General features: G+C 46.1%; 1 long non-coding RNA gene across 2 annotated transcripts; it reads left to right on the top strand.

The window, feature by feature from the left end:
• Nucleotides 1-9,463: 9,463 nt before the first annotated feature.
• Nucleotides 9,464-13,497, top strand: LOC109379889 (uncharacterized). Of its 2 annotated transcripts, none has more exons than XR_002123303.1 (4): nucleotides 9,464-9,549; nucleotides 10,339-10,523; nucleotides 12,946-13,152; nucleotides 13,268-13,497. It is a non-coding gene; the product is annotated as an uncharacterized LOC109379889 (long non-coding RNA). The 2 variants fall into 2 exon arrangements; XR_002123304.1 differs by having other exon boundaries at nucleotides 10,339-11,347.
• The last annotated feature ends 9,380 nt before the right edge of the window (nucleotides 13,498-22,877 follow it).

Genomic DNA, 22,877 nt, shown 5'->3' with positions numbered 1-22,877 from the left:
ATAAATTCAGAATCCTTACAGCAGTTGCCAAGGCCCTGCATGACCTGCTTAATTCAAGTGTGATCTTTGTGAATTTTGCCATATCTATTACCGCTTCCACTGGTATTATTACTTATTTTAATTGCTCCCTTTCTTTATTTAGCTTCATCCTAAATAATACTATCGATGAAATAATAATGTCTATGAAATCATTTACAAATAAATACAGAAAGTGTTCATTCGTGAACCACTGAAATCATCTCTGTCTCATCTAGTGGTAAACACGTTGTGAATACTTCAAAACTCAACCTTAATATCACTTTCTCAAAGTGACCCCACACAAACACACACAGTGTCTCCCTCTTCCCCACCCAGATAAAGTGCCCCTCATAGAGTGTCTTTTTCCTTTGTAACATTTATCACAATGAAGTTATTCATGTGGGTTATTAGTGATTTTGTGTCGATCTCCCCTATTGATGGGTGAGGACCTCGTCTATCTTGCTTAGCACTTGATGTTCAGCACTCAGCAAGAGGGCCTGCAGAAGAGATGTGCAATCAGCAACTGAAGGAAAAAAGACAACAGAAGGCCCTGACGGAGTTCAGGGTCCTGGTTCCTAGCATCCCCTGAAGCCTTATTTCACTCCTGTTCCTGTACCTTTAAATAAATTACCCCTTTTGCTTAATGGAGCTCTGACAGGTCACTTAAGACCAAGAGCTCTAAGTGACACTCAGTCCTAATCTACACTTGATTGCTGGGCAGTCTCAAGGCCTCTATTATCTCTGTGCCCCCCCCGGCCCTGAGTCCCTCATGTTATGGCACCTAGATGCCCCTCCTAGCATTTAGACCTAGGATACTGGCACAGTCTTGGCTTGGCCAGTTTGGGGGCAGCAGTGTCTTCTGGCAGTTCTCCCTGCCCGTGGTGCCTTGCCTAAGGACCTGCTGCCCTTTTGAGATTTGGACACCCTCAGAAAAGAAACCTGTTTGACACCCCCAGAAAGGGGAATCAGGCTGGCAACCCCACTAGCAACCAGAAGCACCCTTTGCCTGCTGGTAATTAAACAGCTGAGAAAAGGTTGAGATCTGTAAAATAAAAAGAAGAGAACAAACAGGAAAGCTAGCAACCCTTGAGTCATGGAATGAGAGGATAGGCAACAAGGATGTAGGAGCCTAGCCATGGGGCCTGGGGCAAGGAGGGAAGTCCACTTTCATGTACTTCTTTTGTCTTCCTTCCAGATGACATCCTTTCTGTGACGAGGACATTTATCCATTCAACCAATATCCCCTGAGGAATGAGGGAGTGGGAACTATGGTGGTAGATAGGTGCTATGCTAAGCCCTGGGGATACAGATATTAATAAGCCTAATCATCATTTTGGAGGAGCTCCTAGTCTGATAACAAGACAGACATTCCCCAACTGTTACCATGAGGTACAAGGAATAACAAGGAAGAGGTGGCCAGCTACCAGTTGCTATGGGAACACTGGGATGGGGGAGGCTCATCCAACTCACCAGTGGTGGCGGCGGGGGCAATATTAGGAAAGGCTTCTAGTTCGATGCTATTCTTGAAAGATGAGGAGGGACTGGCCTGTGGAAAGGAAAGCAAGGCACTCCAGGAGGAAGAGCAACCTATGCAAAGGCCAAGTCGTGGACAGGAATAGCTTGGGTCAGGATAGAGCAGAGGGAAATGTGAAGGTACACCAGAGAAGGAGGCTGGGAAGGTGGAGAGCAGCTACTGCCGGGTGAGCTATGCCAGGGTTTTGAGCAGATATGAGGACAACCATGAGCAGCAGAGTCGGGACAGTTTGGCAGACCAGTCAGGAGGCCCATGGAGACCATTGCAGGTGTTTCAGAAGCTCCACTAACCATGGAATGACTGTGAAGATGCAGACTGTCAAGGGGACAGAGGATATTGTCCAGCGTCCAGGGTACAGCCCAAGGATGAGTTATGACAGCAGCTCTCCCTAAATCTCCCTCTCACAGGGTATGCTGCTGGCATGTCCTGCTGCTGCTCACATCCAGCTGCCTTCAACTTGAGAGCCAGTGGACAGGGGAGGCAAAGAGGCAGGAACCGGGGCACCGGGAAATACTAGAAAATTGTGGGAGTGAGAGAAACCCCAAGCTGACTTAGCATGACTCCCCAAGAAAATGGAAAAGAAGTCACAGCCTCACTTAATAACCAGCAGGCGACAAAGCTTAGCCAAGTTCAGGCTTTGAAAAGATCTACCTCGGGCTGGCCGAGTGGCGCGTTGGTTAGGAGTTGGCTTGGAACGCCAGCTCTGAGTAGCAGGGTCTTGGTTCGGATCCCACATGAAGGCCAGTGATGCTGCGCCCTCTACAGCTAAGATGGTGAACAACAGCTCAACCTGGAGATGGGCTGCCGTGAGTCGCCGGCGACGGCGTAGGCTGCAGTGGGGCTGGCCGGCAGTGTGAACTGCCGTGAGCCACCCGTGAGTGAACATCTAATGGCCGGCAAGCGACTGCCTCACCCGGGAAGAGTGAGATGATCACAATACCAACATGGGCCAGTGAAGCGACATCTTCCATAACTAGACTGAAGAACAAAAGGGCAGCAACTTGTCTGTTCTCCTTCCCCGATTCCCCAACGCTGTTCCTCTCCTTCAATTCCCCAATAAAATCTTAAAAAAAAAGAAAAGGAAAGATCTACCTCCTTGTGTCCCCAATAAGCCCTCTGAATCCTTAATCCCATCCCCTTCACCTCCCCAGAGCCTGGCTCACTCCAGAATCTTCTCTTCCCCCTGCACAGCAATTTCTCCACTTGCTCCCTCTCCCAATGTCTCCCCTTGACCTTATTAAAAATAACATTTCACACTAATTGATTACTTACCATGTGCTCTGCCTTGTCCTAAGTGCTTCACCTCCATTATTTTGCAATAACCATATGAAGCAGGTACTACTAGTTCCGCCATGTTACAGACCAGAAAACCGAGACTTAAGAAGATTAAGCTAACTTGCCCCAAGTCACATAGCTATTGAGTGTTGAGGCTGTGATTTGAACCCAAGCAATCTGACTATGGAGCCTAGTCTCCGAGTCTCAGTGCTGCCTCCCAAATTGTCCTTTGGGTAGTTTCCCTCACCTTGTTTGAAATATTTGGAAAGTATTCTCTGCATTTGCTGCCTTCCCTGCCTTATGTCCTATCCCTGGATCACAATTGATGTGCCTTTTATTCTAATCAGAGACTGCCCCATTTCCAGATAGAGTAGCCTTATTCTCCTCCACCTTTCTGCAGCACTTAATGATGTGGAGGCCCATTCCGTGGGTCCTTTTCTTTTGCCTCCAATGACCATGAGTTTTCTTGGTTTTCTTCCTACCACTGCAAAAGCCATTTTTTTTCTGCCTTCTCCTCTTCTCCCAGAACAATGTAAGCATTTCCAAAGCTTATCTCATCCACCTTCTCTCTCTACACACTCCTCTTGGAAGCTTTATGGATTCTCTATTGACTTCTGTAGACATCGACTCTCAAATGGATGTCTCTAGCCTTGACTTCTTTTTGGAGATATGGAAATACCTACCCATCTGCCCATTGCATATGTCCACTTGATGGCCCTCACAGTCCTCTGCTCCTGATTTCAGGTTTGTCCCTGAACCTACCTTTCCCTTCTACCATCCTTGCTTGGTGAATAGCTCTACCTGCTCCTAGTCACACCAGCTCAAAGCCTTGGAGCCTCTTGAGTTGCTCCTGTCCTCTTAGTGGCTGCTACCTCTGAGGGCCTATGCCACCTTCCCCAAGGTTCTCATTGCATCTGCCCATTCCCTGGTTTCTCTGCTTCACAAACACACACACACACACACACACACACACACACACACACATGATGAGCCAGGTACCATGCGTGGTGCTAGGGAGTCAACAGTGAACTAGACAGACAAGGTCCTTGCCCTCAAGGGCCTGATTGGTGGGCCAGACAAGGAATTGCCACTTACTAGGACAAGTGCTTTTGGATAAAGGATAGTATGTTTGCTATAGCGGCCCTTCAGAGGACCTGCCATCCCAGAATTGAGGAGTCTAACAAGGCTTCCAAGTAGAAATAACATTTAAACTGAGGCCTGAAAGTGGGAACAGAAGTTGCCAGGTGAGGGGTAGGGAAGACAAAGAAGGCAAATTAGGGAGATGAGCACTAGAGGCCGAGGAACAGATGGGCCAAGACTTGGAAATTGGGTAGAGTAGGGTTCACTGGGGGAGCTACTGGTAATTCAGTACAGCTGAGGAGCAAAGTGTGAGGAGGGGTGGTGAGAGTTGAGGCTGGAGGAGTAAGCAAGGCCCAACTTGTGCAGAGTCTTTTGGTTAAGGAGTTTGGAATTATCCTGAGAACCATGGGGAGCCACTGGTGAGTTTTCAGCCATGGAGGGACATAATATGCACTTTAGTAACTATTACCTACAATGTAGAAAATGGATTTGAAGTAGTCAAGACTGGAGGCTTGTTAGAGCACGGTTAAGGAGGACGAAGTCATCTAGGTGAAAATGATGGTGCTGATGGCCCTGACCAGCAAAAAAGCTGCAAGAATGGAGAACAGTGTATGCGTTTGAGGGATGTTCATGACATAGGGTTGTCATATTCGTGACCAAGTATGTATGTCAGAGAAAGGAAGAGGGGAGGAATCAAGGATATGGATGGACACGCCCTTTGCAAAGGAGGGAACACTTGGGGGTGACCTGTTTTAGGAAAAGGTGATGAGTTCAGCTCTGTATATTTCTGTCTGATTTGTCTGTGGGTTAGCCAAGTCAAGATGTCCAGTTGGCAGTTGGATACATGGGTTTGAGCTTGGGGTGGGGGGTGGGACAGGACTAGAAATTGTGGGCATCGGATGATACCTGAATAATTAGACTAGATAAAGTCATTTGGGAGGGCCTGGAAGGAGAGCCTTAGTTTAGGGATGGGCCTGAGTTAGGAAGTAAACAGAAGGCGAGGAATTGGAGGATAGCAAGTTTTGACAAGTTGTTCAGCGATTTAGCTATAAACAGGAGGAGGAACATGTTGCAGTAACTAGAGGACCCTGGGTTTTTGTTTGCTTATTTGTTTGTTCTATGATGGACACGACACGCTAATAAGACGGTCTGCCAATTTCTAATTAAGGGCCTTTTGGGTCGTCCCAATCCCTTTGACAAAGTGCTAGCACAGCTGGGCTGATATTCCAGGAATTAGGCGTCAGCCCTCTAAGAGGCCATGGGCTGCTTCAAACCTCACCTCCAGGATAAGGATTGACTCAGAGAACTCGTTTTTCAGGATGACTTATCCAGGTCCCTGGGGATATTCTCCTCCCATAGGACAGAGTCCAGCCCTACAGAATGTGTCTCTACCACTCAGCTGCGGGTGCCAGGGAAGGAATTCAGCAGAACAGACATTAGCTATGGTGGTATTGCTGCAATGAGCTGCTATCATGTGACAAGCAGAGGCCTGGGATATGCCAGGAAACTCCTGAGAGTGAGCGACACGATTCCCATTTTGCAGATAGGAGACTGAAGCTAGGAGAAGTATGAGTGTGCTTCTCTGTTCCCATAGCAACCAGCTGCATGTCCCTATCATTCACTGTCATTGTCAATTGACTCAACGAGATGTAAGAATCTGGGGTCCAGGACCATCTTTTGCTCCTTGTTGCATGTGGAAAGCTGGGCACATAGTTGGTGCTTAGGAAATATTTCTTTCATAAATAAACGAATGAAATGGCCAAAATCAGGACACAAACCCACAACTGTTAGCAAAGTCTCTGATCACCCCACTCCACCCCTGGGGTGTCCCTACAATAGCCACGGAACAACAGTTAAGAGTTCCTCCCCCTGGCAGAATGCCCTTCTTGTGTTTTCTCACCCACAGAGCCAGGCATTTTTCAGGTGGAGAACTGTACACTGGCTGACAGTTTTTTCCCATCACACCAGGCAAACGGAAAGAATTTTTCCACTCAATCCCTTCACAGTTCCGCAGACATACAGTCAAGGTCTCTTTATTCCTCTCACCCTCCCCATCTGCAGTTGGCCTCACTAATTCGCCAATCTTCGGCTGCTGGGTTGGGCTGCCCATCCATCCACATGCCCAGCCTTCTCTGGACCACAGTGATCATTAAGCTGAACCCCTAACCGCACCCTCACCCCACCCCCATTGTGAGTTGGCTTGGTTCTCCGGGTCTTCATTCCAACCAACTCTCTCTCCTTTGCCTCTTCTTTCTAGACTCTCCTCCATCCCCCAAACCCATGACTTAGGTTCATGGAGGTGGCTCCCTCCATCTGTGGATGATGGTAGGCCTCTTGTCTCATTTGCTCCCCTCTCTCAGCCCTTGGCCCTTCATTTCTCTAGATCAGCAATTCTTAAACTATTGGTGGAGCGGGGAGGGGGCTCTTTGAGAAACTGATGCGGGGCTACGGGCCTTCTCCCTTCAAAAAAATACATATCCTTGTAAATATTGCATTTTGCATTGGAATTTGCGTGCACCCCAATAAAGAACTCCTCCTCTAGTTGGCTTTTCGCCTTTTCCTCTCCCCTCTAGCGTACTGGCGGTTGTTGGCTCCCAGATCAGTCCATCTGGTCCATTTTCAGAAGCAGAAGCTTCTCCCTGCCATATTTTTACCAATATTATTAACAGCAGCTGCAAGATTTGTACCACATTTTTCTTGCATCAAGTGATTTCACCCTCTCAACAACCTCAGGAGGAAGGAACTATTATTGTCCTGGTTTTACAGATGAAAGAGCTGTTTGGTTAGGTGTTTTGCCAATACTGCATAGCGCTAAGTCCGGGGTCTCTTTCCTGGGCACCATGGTGTGTTGCCTGTTCGAAACTGCTCTTTTCTTTGACCTTTCCCACTTGAAACCTACCTCAGCCCCCTCCCCACCGGGGTATGTTTTCCGTTATTCTTAACTGCTGGGGTGTTTTTTTTTGCCTCCCCCCTTCTATCGCCTGAAATGCACCTCCTTTATCACCTCCCCCACTTCTCTGAAGCCCTCTGTTCTCCCCCCCCATCCACCCCGTCAACTGACCACAGGTGGCTTCTTTGCAGTTACTTGAGCACATGTGAGCCATGCAAGGGTTTCGTTTCCCTTTCCACTCAGCCCAGCTGTGCCAGCCCCTGAGACCTTTGCTGGCCCTAAGTGGGGCACCCCAGCCCCTTCTGACAGAAGCATAAAAACCCCGTTTTACTTTGTCAATGTTTTCAAGACTTATTGGACTTAGAATCCTTTTTTTCTACAGAATGCCTTTGACTTTTTCTCAGTCCACACACCTGGGACCGCCGTACCTGAAATCCAGGTAAGAGGAAGGGAGGGGACACCTAGCTGAGCACCTACTTTGTGCTGGGTACCATGCATGGCATGGGGACACATCACTCAACTTTTAAAGGCTCCAGCTTCCAGATACTTGCAGGTATCTTACTGATCGTACACCTGGAGTCTCTAAGAGGATTGATCCAAATCTATCTACTGCCTGTCTATGAATAGTTAGGGGCCTCTCTGAAGCATGGCTAACCTTGAGTTGCCCTCTGAGGCAGCACAACTGCTGTTCAGACCCTACACAAGAAACACCTGGCTATTGGTTAACCTCTTCCTCCTCAGCTCAAATCTCAGACCAGTCTGATAATTTTAGTTCGGTCAATCACAATCACACTTTTGTTCTTAGTGTGGTAGAGTTCTATATCCTCACAGAAACAATTTCTAAAACTGTTTAGCAACATGCCATATACATACAGAAAAGTGCACATATCAAAAGGAGGCAGCTTGATGAATTTTCATCAACTGAACCAATCTGTGTAGCCTGCACCCAATCAAGAAGCAGAATTTGCCAGGCCACCCCCACCCCCCCAAGCCCCCCTTGTGTTTCCTTCCTGTCATTACTCTGAAGGTAACCACTATCCTGATGGCTTCTAACAGCACAGATTGGTCTTGCCTGGTTTCGTCACACAAAAACAATTTTAGAAGAAACAGACCATCCTCTTGTCCACCCCCCAGACATACATTTTGATTGATTGATGATTGATGAATTCAATTTATCATTGACCAGATGTTGACTGCCTATAAAATGCACCAAAAATCTTCTGAATTGAACCAAGGAACTGTAGCCTCAAAGGGGCTTTGGTTATAAACTGATCTTCTACTGGGCCTTCAGAATTTCAAAGTGTGTTCTTAGTAAAGGACCCAGAACATGTCTGCATGTTCTGATCACTTCCTCAAAAGTTCAAGTTCCCATGCCCACTGCTCCTTCCCTTCCCTATCCTATTCTATCCTGTCCTATCCTATCCTAGCCTAGCCTAGCCTAGCTTAGCCTATCCTCTCATCCCTTTTCTGAAGAAAAGACTTTAGAGACTCTGGGGAAGACCTTGCCCCACCATACAGAACTCCAGCCTTGATTACTCCTAGTGATGGAGAAATCATCATCTTAAAAGGCTACCTATTGCATTTCCCAGACAGATCTGGAAAGTTATCTTTAAACTGTTACACACACACACACACACACACACACACACACACACACACACACACACTTTCTTGTTTGAGCTCAAATCTGCTGCAGTTTTCACTTACTAATTCTAGTCCTGCCCTCGGCATCTTCCCAGAATCAGCCAATTCAATGATCGGGTTTTGGGTGCTTCCTCTGTGCCAGGCTCAGATGCACATGAGGTGGGCTCCCTGAACCCCACGTTCTTCCTATGGGGAACCAGGATTGACTTGAGTCAGGGATGTAGCTAAACCAGCATCTACCAAGAAACATTCCACTGGATACTAATCCCAAGCAATGCTTTATGAAAATAAGCTCTGAGCTTGAAAGAGTTGCGTAAATGCTACAAACTCTGTGGTCAGTTTCTAGTATCTCATTGTACATTGGTACAGATAAGACTCTGGGAGGTCCTGAAGCATAAAAACCCTGTTTCATTTTGTCAATGTTTTCAAAACTTATTTGACTTAGAATCCTTTTTTCTACAGAATGCCTATGACAGAATCAGTGTCCCCCAGAACAGTACACAGGCCAGTGAGCTTCAAGCGTCCGCTAAAACTGCACTGTCTAATCTTGTAGCCATTAGCACATGGTGATACTGAGTACTTGAAATGTGGCTAGTCTAAACTGAGATTTGCTGTGAGGATAAAATACCTGTGAATAGAAAGAAAAAAAAACACACAAAAATCAACTCACCGGATTTTGAAGCCTTAGTACAAGAAGAAAACAAAATATTGATAATCTTTATATTGGTTATATATTGAAATAATACTATTTTTGAAATATTGGGTTAAAATACATTATTTAAATGTATTGCTCTTTTACTTTTTAAAATGTGGCTACTAGAAAATTTATAGTTTCGCATGTGGCATGCATTATGTTCCCATTGATGCGTGTTGTTCCAACATTCCAGGCCTGTTGTGAAAGCTTTGTTGGCCTCTACAGGGCCATGTGAGAGGAAGGGGGCGGGTAGCTCAGAGGAGGAAGTACAGGGGAACTGTGGGAATTCACTGGCATGATAGCTCCTAAGCTTCACAGAGGGTGGCCAGGAAGTGGTGACTAAGCTGAGACCTGAAGATGAGAAGGAGTTAGCCAGGGGGAGGCAGACACAATAGCATGTGCCAAAGAAGAACTGTGAGTATTCCAGGTCTGAGCTTGGGGGGCAGATGGTAAGGAGTGACCCAACCTGAGACCAGAGTGGACAGCAAGGGCCAAGATTTAGGGGGCCTGGGAAGCCCAGGGAAGGGGGTTTCTTCTGAGGGCATTGAGAAGCCACTGAAGCATTTTCAGTTGGGCAAGACTCGGAAGATGTGCATTTTAGAAAAATTACCCTGGCGTTCGGGGAGCGGGGGGGGGGCATAGATGACTGTGGGGCTAAACTAGAGACAAAATGGCCTATTCAGAAGCCATGGGAGTCACCTAGGTGTGAGATGATAAAAGTCCGCACTACGTTACAAACCCTGGAATTAAGGAAATCCAATGTCTGGGAAATAGAGTTGAAGGTGGGACCAGTGGTCCAGGTTGCTGCTTGGAGATGGGACCAGGCGAGAGGGTTGTGTCAAGGTTGATATCCTGGCTGCTGAGTAGTGGGGCTGTGATGGGAAAGCAGTGGTCTGTGGTTAGGGGAAGGTGATAAGTTTAGGATCGTTCAAGGTGAGTTTGAGAAGTGTGTGGGGTATACAAATGGGGATGCCCAAGACAGAGTGGATAGCCAGGTCTGGAGCTCAGAAGACAGTTACCGGGTAGAGGTAGAGTTGGCAGGAAACATCCCTCCTATCAGCCCCAGGTTCCTCATCTGCAAAATGGGAATGTGACCTACTTCTCTGAGTTAGTGTGTTGATTAGAAGAGGTAGCATGTTGAATGTACCTGGCACTGTCTAGGCACACAATAGGCACTCAGGGAATATTGGTTCTTTGTTTCAGAGGGTCTATCATCCCCATTTCCTACGTGATCAAGCCCACCAAGATCTTTGCAGTACCCACAGGACCCACACCTGTGTTTTCCAGCTTTCCAGTGCAGTGACGTAGCGATGTTGCTAGAAAAAGCTGTGGAAAAGGGGGAGTGAAGTCGACTCCTCCTGCCTGGGTAGCCCTGCAGAAGGAAGCGGGTAAGCATTTGGTATTGTGGAGGAGAAAACTCTGGACTGGAAAGCAGGAGTATACAGTAAATCCTCACTTAACATCTTTGATAGGTTCTTGGAACTGTGGTGAAATGACATATAATAAAACCAATATACCATATGCTGATTGATATAAACAATAGTTAAGTTCCTATGGCATCTCATCAACATTAGAACAAACGACGCTGAACGGATATGAAGTTATTCGAGGACTAGGCTACGTGTCCCAACCCTGCCACCAGCAAATTCATAAAACTTGCTTGTTCTAAGCCTCAGTTTCTCCACTGGTTCAAGGAAGGGACTGCCTGTTGATCCCTCCTCTTGTTCTATCCTTGCCTTCGCCTCGCTCCCAGAAAGCCTCTTCCCTTCTCTTGACCCACAGAAGACATCACTTCCTTGAAGACTTGGCTCACTGTGGGCCTCCTGGCAGCGCCTTCCTGGGGCAGAGGGCCAAAATCCTGACAAGATTAAGAAGAGGCTTTGGGACTGGGCCAGTCTGGGAAAACAGGAAAGATGACGAACCAAGCTTCCCCCCACCCCTCCGGGGGTTGTTTATTCCAGTGTTCCCTCAGCTGAATTTTCTGGATACACAGTAACCCTTGACTTTTCATCCTGTGCCCAGCCTCTGCCCCATAGCACCTACTGCAGCCCTATGACGTAGAGCTCATGGGATGGGCCTGCTCCCGTGCCCACTTGGCCAGCGGCACCGAGCTCCTGGAAAGCAGGAGGAACATAGGTATATCCTACCTGAGTACCTACCACGTTCCATGGGAGGAACTGTCCTCTCACACAAGCCTCATCAGCTCCCTGGGGTAAGCAGTGTTCTTCCCATTTTAGCCATGGACACTGAGGCTGAGAGAGGTGACCCAGGTCACTGGTGTGGTGTTGGTGTTGGACTCAGAAATGGGGAGGGCTAGAAAGGAGACGGACATCTTTGTATCTGTTAGGAGCGTGTTCTTTGGAAGCTGATGAACCTTGCTTGATTTGAATTCTGATTCTGCCACTTCCTGCCTGTGGAATTTGGGCAGATTCCTAGTGGGGGGTACTGTGGGGTCACGGTCAAGAGCACAGGCTCTGGGATCAAATGTCAGTTCCACCGTCTGCTAGTTCTGTGACCTTGGGCAAGTTCCTTCGTCTCTCTGCGCTTCAGTTTCCACAGCTGTAAAACACGATAATTATAGCTCCTACCACATCAACTTGTTGTGCGGATTAAACGTGTTAATCCATGTGGAACACTTAGCACGGTGTCTGGCCCATGGGCCAGCTCCATCTATGTCAGCTATGGTTTGAATGCAGACCTCACTGACTTTGATTACCACCTGTTCCCCAGCTTGTCACTCGTCACCATGGTGGCTCACTTAGCCCTTGGCGGATGGTAGGTACTCACTGGCTTGCTGTCTGAAGGAGTGGTTGGGAATTAACTCAGAGTTTCTGAAAACAGGCTTCTAACAATGTGTGGGAGTAGGATTCTGAAGCACGATGATTTTTAGGAGTTTCCCAACCAACCAGCAAGTGATTGTTTTTTACACACTAGTGGGAACTTTAAAATATTTCCAGGCTGATTTCTCCTCTCTGATTACAGAAGCAATTTAGGCTCCTTGTGAACTGTTCAAATGTTACCTAGAGCTATAAAACAGAGCTGAAGTCTAAGTAATCCTGTTTCGAAAGAGGGGCCACTGTGTATCTGAGACATGCCCTCCCCAGTTTTTGAGCTCCGCTGGGTGCCTCACTCTGAAGAAGTAGAGATGACTGTCTGTACCTTCGGGGAGGGCAAAGTTGGGGTGGGACACAGAATGTGACAGAACTCTTAATCAGCAATTAAAGTCACCAACGTACTGATGACTCATACGCTCAGCACACACTTAACATTCGGGGCTCTGGGACCCGGAAATAACAAATCCAAGTCCTACTTGGCTTTGGAGGGAGACCTGAGGTTGAATCAGCAAAGAGACCCTCTGGTGCACTTGCCCCCTGATTCTATGCATGTCAACCAAGCCTCAGAGAAAGGGAAGAATGGGTGATAGAGCACCCTCAGCCCTGCCCAGAGAATAGCATTTCCCCACCTCACTCACTGTGCGTAGGAACCAGACAGGTGGGGCTTGCCACAGGTGGTTTCTGTGACCTTGAGCGAGTCGCTTCCCTTCTAGGAGCCTCAGGTTCCTTATTTGAAGAGAGCAGAATCTTCCTGCCTTGAAAGGTACATTCTCTCATTCATTCATTCATTCATTCATTCAAACAAGGTGGTATTTCCTAAGAGTGTGGGGGCAGTACTCAATAAACATGGCCATCTAGGAAAAAAAGGATTAGGTTCTGTGGTAGATTGCTTTTTGTTGAGCAAATATTTACTTCCCCCAGCCCTCCTCACCGTGGGAGGAATATACTTCCTCACTCTGTTGATGTTGATTTGTAGCCATGTGACTTGCTCTGGCCAAAAGAATGTGTGGAAGTGACAGGGGCCAGCTCCAAGACACCGAGTGCTTCTTGAACAACTGTCCTCAGCCTTTAGAACCACAAGTACCCAACAGTGGGGCTCTTCCGGCCTGGATTCAGAATGGAAGATGCACAAGGCAGTCCTGCCCTCCACCTGGACCCTGGAGCCCAGCCCAGCCCAGTTCAGGTGAGCCCTGATGAACCCTAGCTGACCCACAGACCTCTGGGTAAGAAATGAATGTTTACTGTTTTAAGCACTGGAAGTTTCTGGAAGTTTTAATTTTTTTTATTTTTTTATGCAGTATTGTTGCAGCAAAATCTGACCAACGTGGGCCCCTAACTCACTCCTTTGTGTTGCCTTTAGTCTGCGCCTGAGGAAGGAGTCTCTGATTAGGTGATATTTGACCTGAGGCCCGAATACTAAGAAGGAGCTATTTATGTGGCCATGTGGGGGGAAAGTGTTCCAGGCAGAGGGAACGGCAATGTTTCGGCCCTGAGGCTGGAGAAAACTTGGTCTGTTCAGGAATAGAATTAAGGCCAGTGGGGGTGGGGGGGGTTGTTTGGTAAGGGCGGGGAAAGAGGTCTGAGGTCCAGGTCCATATTGCTAAATGGGGCACTTCACATTTCCACCTAACTGTCTCTCAGACACTTTAAACACAAAACATCAGATCCAAAGCTGAATTTGTGGTCTTCTCCCAAACCTCTCCTTCTGTTTTCATTTCCCCATCTCAGCCGATGACACCAATATTTACGGACTCAGTCGCCCAAGCTACAAAGCTGAACCTCATGCTTAACTCCTCGCTGTCCCTCCACACTCACATCTAATCTGTCCTCAAGTCCTGCCAGTTCCGCCCCACTCATTCTCTCATATTTCCCCCCTTTTCTCCACTGCACTGAGACCACCCCAGTTGAAGCCACTCTCACCTCTTGCTTGGATGACAGTATTAGCCATCTCCCCAACTTCCCTGCCTGCATTCTTAGCCCTCCTCCAATTCGTCCTCCACGTGGTAGCTGGTGGTCTCATTTAAAAACAAACCATCCCTCAAGCAGTGAATGGATAAACAAATCGTGATACATTCATACAATGGAATATTATTCAGCAATAAAAAGGGATGAGTTAAGTTCTGGAGATGGTTGGTGGTGATGGTTGTACAAACAAGGAAATATACTTAATTCCACTGAACTGTACATTTGGAAATAGTGAGAGTGGTAAAATTTATGTTATGTATATGTTAACCGCCGCCCCCCCTACACACACACACACGCAAAGAATGAGCTATGAAGCTGTGAAAAGACATGGAGGCAGCTTAAATGCATATTGCTAAGTGAAAGAAACCATCAGAGGCCACACACTATATGATTCCAACTATATGACATTCTGGAATAGGCAAAACTATAGGAGACAGTAAAAAGATCAGTGGTTTGCCAGCAGTCGAGGGGGACAGGGGACGGATGAACAGGGTATTTTTAGGGCAGTGAAACTATTCTGTATGATACTCTGATGGTGAATTCATGTCATTAAACATATATCACAGCCCAATGAACTGCACAACACAAAGAGTGAACCCTAATGTAAACTATGGACTTTAGTCAATAAAAAAACAGCAAAAGCAAATCAAGTTTCATGACTCCTCTGATTAGACTTTCCATTGTCCCTACCCCCCAACCTGGCCGAGCAAGGTTGTTCCTCCTCCTTCCTTGTGGACTACCCCGAGTAATTCCTTAAGGCTCAGCATACATGGCACCTCTTTAGAGAAGTCTTCCCTGACTCCTCCAACTAGATCAGTCCCTGTTTGTTTTACCTTCCCCACAGATGGTGTTCTTCAACTCTGCAGCATTTCTATGTGTGTAATTAGAGGGTTAATTGTTTGTATTTATTTGCATAGTGGTTGTCTCATAGGCTCCTTTGAAGGCAGTGCTCACATCTGTCTTCTCCACCATCTTACCTCTAGCACTTAGCTAGTGCCTGGTACATGATGGAGCTCAGTAAATGTGTGGCTGGACATAGTTTGAAATAAAAGGTCACATCAGGGGCTGGCCGAGTGGCGTGTTGGTTAAGAGCTGGCTTGGGACGCCAGAGAGCCCCGGTTCGGATCCCACATATGAGGGCCAGTGACACTGCCCTCCAAAAGGACAGCAACTTGTCTGTCCCCCTTCCCCCAATTCCCCAGTGCTGTTCCCATCCCCCAATTCCCCAATAAAAATCTTAAAAAAAAAAAGGTCACATCATTGCATGATTCCATTTACATGAAATATCCAGAATAGATAAGTCCATAGAGACAGAAAGCAGATAGGGGCTTGCCAGGGGCTGAGGAAGTGGGGGAATGAGGAGTGATTTTTTAATGGGTATGGGTTTTCCTTTTGGGGGAATGAAAATGTTTTGGAACCCGACAAAGGTGGTGGTTGTACAACCTTGTGAGTGTACTAAATGCCACTGAACTGTATACTTTAAAATGGCTCATTTTATATTATATGAATGTCACCTTGGATTTAAAAAATAGTTTGAAGTATTAACCAATGTATTTCTTTTTCTTGTACAAAGACTTCCATCCCATCACCTTTCTCAGGCTCAGATAGTACCTTTGGCTTTGGAGGTGGTTTTTACAGCAGAAATGTAGAAAGAACAGAAATAATGTTACTTTCCTTAAAACTTTTTATTCTTGAAAATTTTAAGTATATGCAAGAGTAGAGAGAATAATGTAATGAACCTGCCTGTACCCATCATGTAGCTTCCACAGCTATTGACTTATGGATAAACAGATTTCATTATGTGCCCCACTTACCTCACTCCTCTATTGGATTATTTTGATGCAAATATCAGGCATCATATCATTTCATCTGTAAACATTTCCTTATGTCTCTCCAAACGATAAAAACTTTACATGTAACTACGTTACCGGTATTACATGTAAAAAATCAACAACAAATTCTTAATGTTATCAAACATCCAGTCAGTGTTCAAATATACCCAATTTTTGCATAATTTTGAAACATATAATGTGTTTGTTTGAATCAAGAGCCCAACAAGGTCCATACATTACACTGACTAATATGTCTCTTAAGTGTCTTTAATCTATGGGTTTTCCCTCTGTATCTCTTTCTCTAAGCGTGGGAGGTAGAATAGATGGGGCTTGGAAAAAGCATCCCTTGCTCTGTTTTCAATTTATTTATTGTAGAAATGAAGTATTTGTCTTGTAGGGTTTCCTACCTTCTGGATTTTGCTGACTGCATCCCTGTGGTATCATGATCCTTTATTTAATGTGACTAGTATCTTAATAGTCAGGTTAAATGTGTTCTTAGCAAGAATACTTCACAGGTGACTTCATATATCTCTACCAGGAGGCATACCATGTATATTTGTCTCTCTGTGAAGTTCCTAGACATTGATGATTGTGGCCTAAATTTATTGTTTGGTTAAAGGTTGCAAAATATAAAATGCAAAATTCTAATTTGTTAAAAAATGGTTTCATTTACTAGCAGAAATACTCCTGTCAAGAGAAACTTTCTCTAACCAATTATTTGCTTATGAGATTCAGTTCATATAGAAATAGTGGAAAAAAATGGTTCATTCTTTTCCTTTATTTAGCAATTTTCCAAATGATGAGTCAGTTCCCTAACATGTTGAAAGGGAACCAGTTGAGGTTTTCTTTTTCTTTCTTTCTCTTTCTTCCTTCCTGCTCTCTCTCTCTCTCTCTCTCTCTCTCTCTCTCTCTTTCTCTTTCTTCTTTTGGATATCATTATAAACATGGATTTTAAACCTGCTTGATTTTTAAGCCTTATTGATGCTCAAATTGTCTCATCTTTGGCCAGCTAGAGCCTCTTCAAATTGGATTCTGAGCCCTTTTTTTTTTAAAAAAAGATTTTTTTTGGGAATTGAGGGAGGACAACAGCGTTGGGAAATCGGGGGAAGGGGTACAGACAAGTTGCTGTTGTTTTGTTTTTCAGTCTAGTTGTTGAAGATCTTGAGTGATTGGCCCAAGCTGGCACCATCATTGCGCTCTTCCCGGGTGAGGCAGATCAGTTGCCGGCTTCTGGACGGCCGTTCACGGCGGCTGCTGGCCGCTCATGCTGGCTGCTGGCTGCACATGGTAACTTATGGCAGCCCACTGCAGCAGGGGACTGCAGCCTACTCCGTCACCTGTGACCCACGGCAGCCCAGCTCCAGGTCCAGCTGTTGTTCAGCATCTTAGCTGTAGAGGGCAGTGTCACTGGCCCTCATATGTGGGATCCGAACCGGGGCCCTCTGGCGTCCCAAGCCAGCTCTTAACCAACGCACCACTCGGCCGGCCCCGATTCTGAGCCCTTTTGACGTGACTCTGTACCTTACTTACTTTCTGGAATGGCAAGATGTTCCAGGTTCATCTTGTACATTCCTTTTGCTCCAGATCTTGAATCACCCACTTCTTCAAAGAGTCCTGCTCCTTTCACAGGAAATGGTATTTAGATATTTCACTGTCTTTTCTGTAGGGGTGCGTGCTCATAGCTACTGCATTGGTAATTGTTTCTAGGCCTCTTCAGTGAATAGAAATCAGAATTGTTAAGAGGCCTTGAGTTTACACTGCTATTTTCAACTTCAATTTGGATTACAGAGTTTTTTCTTAACTTCTTTGATTTTATATTTGTATTTTTTTTCCTTAGGCTGAGAGTCTTGGTTTCCAATGGCAATAACATTAGATTTATTTGCTTTATCCTATGATAGATAAAATAACAGTTTTTAATAATAATATGATTACCAAAATATTTTAAGATTAAAAACTTTTTTTTTTCAGTTCTTCTTGCCCTTTGAGTCCTGATGGGAATGTATAACCAAATGACGGCATCTAATGTCATTTAAAATAATTACTTTCTGAGTGTTTGCATTCTCAATTTAATTCAAAGTTTGATACATCTGTTTCAATTTGCTTTCAAGTTTCAGGGATTACTTCATTTAAAATTAACTTTTGCTTTAATAATTATGTAGAACTTTCAAAACTTTCCATAGCCAAATCTTCAAAATAAAGTATATTCAGGTCAACCTAGCTTCTATATCTGTCCCCTCCACTCTAGTCTCTCCCTGTTCATAGGTATTCATTTTTTTGAAAAGTTTTTTTTTAATTAAAACATATAAGCATATATGCATATTTATAGTATTTATATCCTATTTTTCTCATATAAGTGGTAGCATACCATATATGCTTCTTTCATTTAACAATATATTCTGAAGTTCACTCTATGACAGTGTATAGAGTTAGCTCGTGTTCCTTTTTACAGCTGCATAGTACTCCATTGTATAAATGTACCATGATTTATTCACTTACTCCCCTGTTGATGGACATTTGGGTAGTTTGTAGCCATTTGCTATTACAAAGAGTGCTATAACAAATGGTCTTGTGTATAAATGCTCAGACTTTTGCCAGCATATTTTTTGGGATCGATTCCTAGACCTAGCATTGCGGCATGCTGCATATGTAATATTGGTTTTTGAAAGCCTAGCTTTCTGTGTGTGCTTATTTCATGCTACCTCTCTCTGCTTCAGTTTCTCATTTGCAAAATGAGAATAATAGCAGTGTTTACCTCAGGGAGTTGTTGGGAAGACTAAATGGGCTAATGATTTTCAAGTGCTTGGAAGATGCCTGGTACATAGGAGGTAGTCAATAAATATTAACAAGGGAAGAAAGTATGGGAGTATGTGGCAGGGGGACAGTAGAGTTAGATGATGAGATAGGTCTTTGAGAAGGGCGTCTGTACCTGCCCCGGCAGGAGTGGTAGGCATAGTAGAACCCAGAGGTGAAGTTTGGAGGTTAAAGGAGAGATTGAATGAATAGGACATGGACTAATAGCTGGATGCCAGCATGGACAGTGGCCCCTCAGGAACCAAATGTCTCCTCTCCCAATGCTTGGGTGACACCTACATACTCTGCCCTGCCCTGAGACTTAGCTGTACTCTGAGAAAAAAGGACAGAGAAAACCCTCACTTGACTGCCGTTCACCTGAATTTATTTAGAGTACATCTCTGGCACTAGGCAGGATGGGCATTACACTCAGTTTTACAAACATTAAACATTTTATATATTTGTTTTACATGAGTGTATAGCCTGTGAAATTCACATCCATTGCAACATAGTTTTTGACTGATAGCTGGAGGCGTGAGACGAAGAGTTGGACATGAGACAATGGATGGAGGGGGAGGTGGCCTTGCACATCTTACACACGAGTCCAGGGCTGTGCTGTCCACTGTGGTAGCTACTGACCTGTGGGGCTAATAGCTATCATATGGGAAAACCTAGCTAGCTATAGAACATTTTTATCATTGCAGAAAATTCTAGTTGACAGGACTCTAACCTCCATGGAACAGCATATGTGGACATGTTGATTGGACATACCTGGGGCAGTAGGATGTAGACCCTGGGGCTAGAGGCCCCATCCTAGTCCCTCCATCTCTGGTGCCCAAGGAAATGGGATAAAACTGGTCCTCTGACGGTCCAAGGGAGCTTGCCGGCATCCACGTGGCTGTCCAAGTCGGAGTCTCAGGCTGTCAGTCCCTCCTACCTCCTCCAGGGAGTGTCTGCCTGCAGTTTCAGCTCTCCGCCCCCTTCCCTCCAGCGTCTTTTCCCCAAAGTCATGTCCAGGTCTCTTTCCCAGGATTCTAGCAGGCCCTACGTCAGCTGGTCTTCATTATCTGCCCTTCATTATCTGCCAAGGCTGGTAGGTGGCTGGTAGGCTGCCTAAAGGTGGAGGCAGACAGGGCACCCCTAGCTGGTTCCTACTTAGCCTCTGCTGCCTCATATTTCTTGCTCCTATAGCCAGTTCCCTGGGCCTATCAGTGTGTTGTGGAAGCCTGCTCCTTCCCTCCCCCACCTTTTTTACTTTTGAAAAAGGAGAAGTGGAACTGCCCGGGGGTCCGTGTGCTGGGCTGACAGCAAGTTCTTCTGCAGCCCTCCCAGCCCTGAAACTTCCAGGTCTCAGTCCTACTCAGGTGCCCACCTCACAAATAGCCGTGTCAGAGGCTTCATCCCAAATTGTAAGGTCTGGAAAGTCTGGTGCCCCAGACCCAAAGGAGTCCCCTGCTCTGTTCTGTGGGGATGGTGTGACCACCTCATTGCTATTCCACTGCCACTCAACCAATATTTATTGGTCATCTACTCTGGGCCAGACCCTGAGAACACCAGGACCTAGAAGACAGATGAGGCCCCGGCCCTTTGGACGCTCATCCTAGTGGGAAGGACAGACAACAAACAAAAAAAGGGGGGTCCTGGCAGAGGGGCTGGTGGGGAGGTGATTCCAATGATGGAGGCTGTTCTGGGATTGGAGGGCGCTGTGGATACTGGGCAGGGAGATGGGCTCAGAAAGGCCAGAAAAGGAGAGAGGAGGTGTGAGTATGACATGAGCTCTGTGAAGACAGGGACTGTGGCCCATTTGCCCTATTTGAATCCTCAGTGCCTGGCCCAGAGCAGGAGCTCATTAAACAGTGAATGAGTGAATGAATGAATGAATGGATGGATGGATGGATGAAATAATGCTGACTGAGACAGGGACAAAGCTGGGGGCTTCTGAGCTGGCCTTGCCTCTGTGGTCCCCTCTGCTGCCCACTGTTCCATGGGGCCTGGAACCAGTCCCAGAATGGTCAGCTCTGCTCCACTCGATGCACTGTCTGCTGTTTCCCAGTCCTTTTCTGAGCTGTGATCTCCCACCTGCCCCAGCTCAGGGCCATTCACCGTGCAGGCAGGTCTATCCAACAGGCTCCTCACTTGCAATTATCGAGTAGGGACATTAAGTGTTCAGACCCTGGAATGGCAATGGTCAAGCTGAAGACCTGGAGTGATAGAGCCTGGATCCAACCACAGGTGGGTCTTGACCCTGCGTCCACACTGAATCTTATCCTGGCTGAGCCCAGACTCCAGCCTTTAGAAAGAGCTCTAACTCTGGTCACAGACTGAGGCCCTGTCCCCGCTGATAGCACCCCTAATATAAAATTTGTATTATAATGACCTAATACCTCTTAAAAAAACCTTTCTATTGAAGCGTCACATACATTGAGAAAAGTGCTCATATCGCAAGAATTCTCACAACCTGAACACATCCATGTCATCAACCCTCATTGCCAGCATCCCAGAAGCCCTCACACTTTTTCATTGTCATGACCTCTCGAAGTTAACTGCTATCCTGACCTCAGCATATATTAGCTTTGTTTATTTGAAATCATACAATGCATACCGTTTGGGGGCCTGGTTTCTTTTGTTCAACGTTGTGTTGGTGAAATCCATCCCTATTTCCGTGTGTAGCTGTTGACAATTCATACTCATTGGCATCTAGTATTTCACAAACCCACCGAGAATCTAGCCGAAGGGATTGAACCCAACTCTGATCAAGTCTCTGGATCCAGCTGCCGACGTGCAGGAAGCACAGTGGTAAAATTTTATACATTGGGGCGGCCGGCTGGCTCAGTTGGTTAGAGCGTAGTGCTCATAACACCAAGGTTGTGGTTCGAGCCCCACATGGGCCACTGAGCTGCGCCCTCCACAACAAGATTGAAACAACTACTTGACTTGGAGCTGATGGGTCCAGGAAAAACACTCTGTTCCCCAATAAAATAAAATTAAAAAAACATTTATACATCTCTTAAACTCGTAAAGGACCACTTTTGATCACTTGCCTGCTTATTCTTAGTAACTCTTCTCCGAACAGGTATTTTGTAGCAGTTAACCTTGGAGGATGCACCAGGAAGGAACTGTTTTTACTAAACTGGGCTTCAGCATCATACTGTGGGCTTTCATCAGGAAGAATGATAAGACACGGCCCTAGGAAACCAGTTGTTAGATTCCTCAGTGGCCTCTACATGGGAACTCCTGAATAACTTTCTTCCACATCTTAATAATAGGAATAGGCCATTTCCTTGGCGGGAAAAGGTTTTTCTTTTAGCTGACAGGCCTTGTTAATTATGTGACGGAGTTATTTCCCTTTTCACAATGGTTGCTAGGAAGCTCAGAATCGGATCTGTGGCCCATGCTTTCCACATGTCTAGGACTCTATAAACTGTGTTGTCTGGACTAACATCACCCCTGGTTGCTCTTAGCATTCCTTCTCCCATTTCCCTTTAGTCCCTCTTTCTTCGCCTTCCTATTATTATATTTTTTAACCTTTACTCTTGAATTGTCAGTTTATGAGGGATGCAGTAAGGTGGCCACCTCAGGAACATGGAAATGAGAGTAACAGGATTGCCTGTGAGATTTAAATGCAGGGATCAATCAGCCCAGTCAGTTTGGAGCAGAGAAATGCAAAGCCTCCAGCTGGAGACAGGACAGCATTTGATTGTAGCCTGCAGCCCCAGCTCTCACCAGGGGTATGCGTGGCCCCTAGCAGGGTCTCCGTCCCCCTGCCAGGCCTCCTTTCCACACTCCTGCCCAGTGATTAAGCACAGATCCGGTTCTGATCTTGGTATTTGACTGACTTCCTCGGCAGGTTGTGAGGGTTGAAGGCTCCCTATGTATGCGTCTCCAGAAAGCAATGGCAGCAAACAATCAACCTGTCACTTCAACAAGAGGCGATTTACGACTTTCATCTAAAAGAACCATTTTTGCAAGAGGGGTGCCTGAGTGGTTTCCAGCTGTGGTGGCTTCCACGGACTGGAGGGTTTCCTGAGTACCTGTGCCTTTCCCTTGTCTCCATGACTGGAAGTCCAGACCCAGAGCCAGAAAGTCAGACAAAGCAGAAGAGGGGGGAATGTGAATCTGGGACTCCGGGGATACCAGTGCTTTTTGTTTAATGCTTTCTGCAGAGGTGGAAGGCAGCTTCTCAAAATGGCCATGGCTTCTTTGGGCCATCTCAGTTGTAAAGAAATGGTCTTTCTAATCACAAGGGAGCAAGGAAGCATGGGGGAAGTTTTTTGTGGGCTGGATTTCCCCTAATATCAGGCGAATCTTGATACTGCCCCCG

Source organism: Hipposideros armiger, unplaced genomic scaffold, assembly GCF_001890085.2.
Source record: "Hipposideros armiger isolate ML-2016 unplaced genomic scaffold, ASM189008v1 scaffold_31, whole genome shotgun sequence".
NCBI classification, from domain to species: domain Eukaryota; kingdom Metazoa; phylum Chordata; class Mammalia; order Chiroptera; family Hipposideridae; genus Hipposideros; species Hipposideros armiger.
Note: the sequence above shows the minus strand (reverse complement) of the source record. Positions and strands in the feature narration are given on the sequence as shown.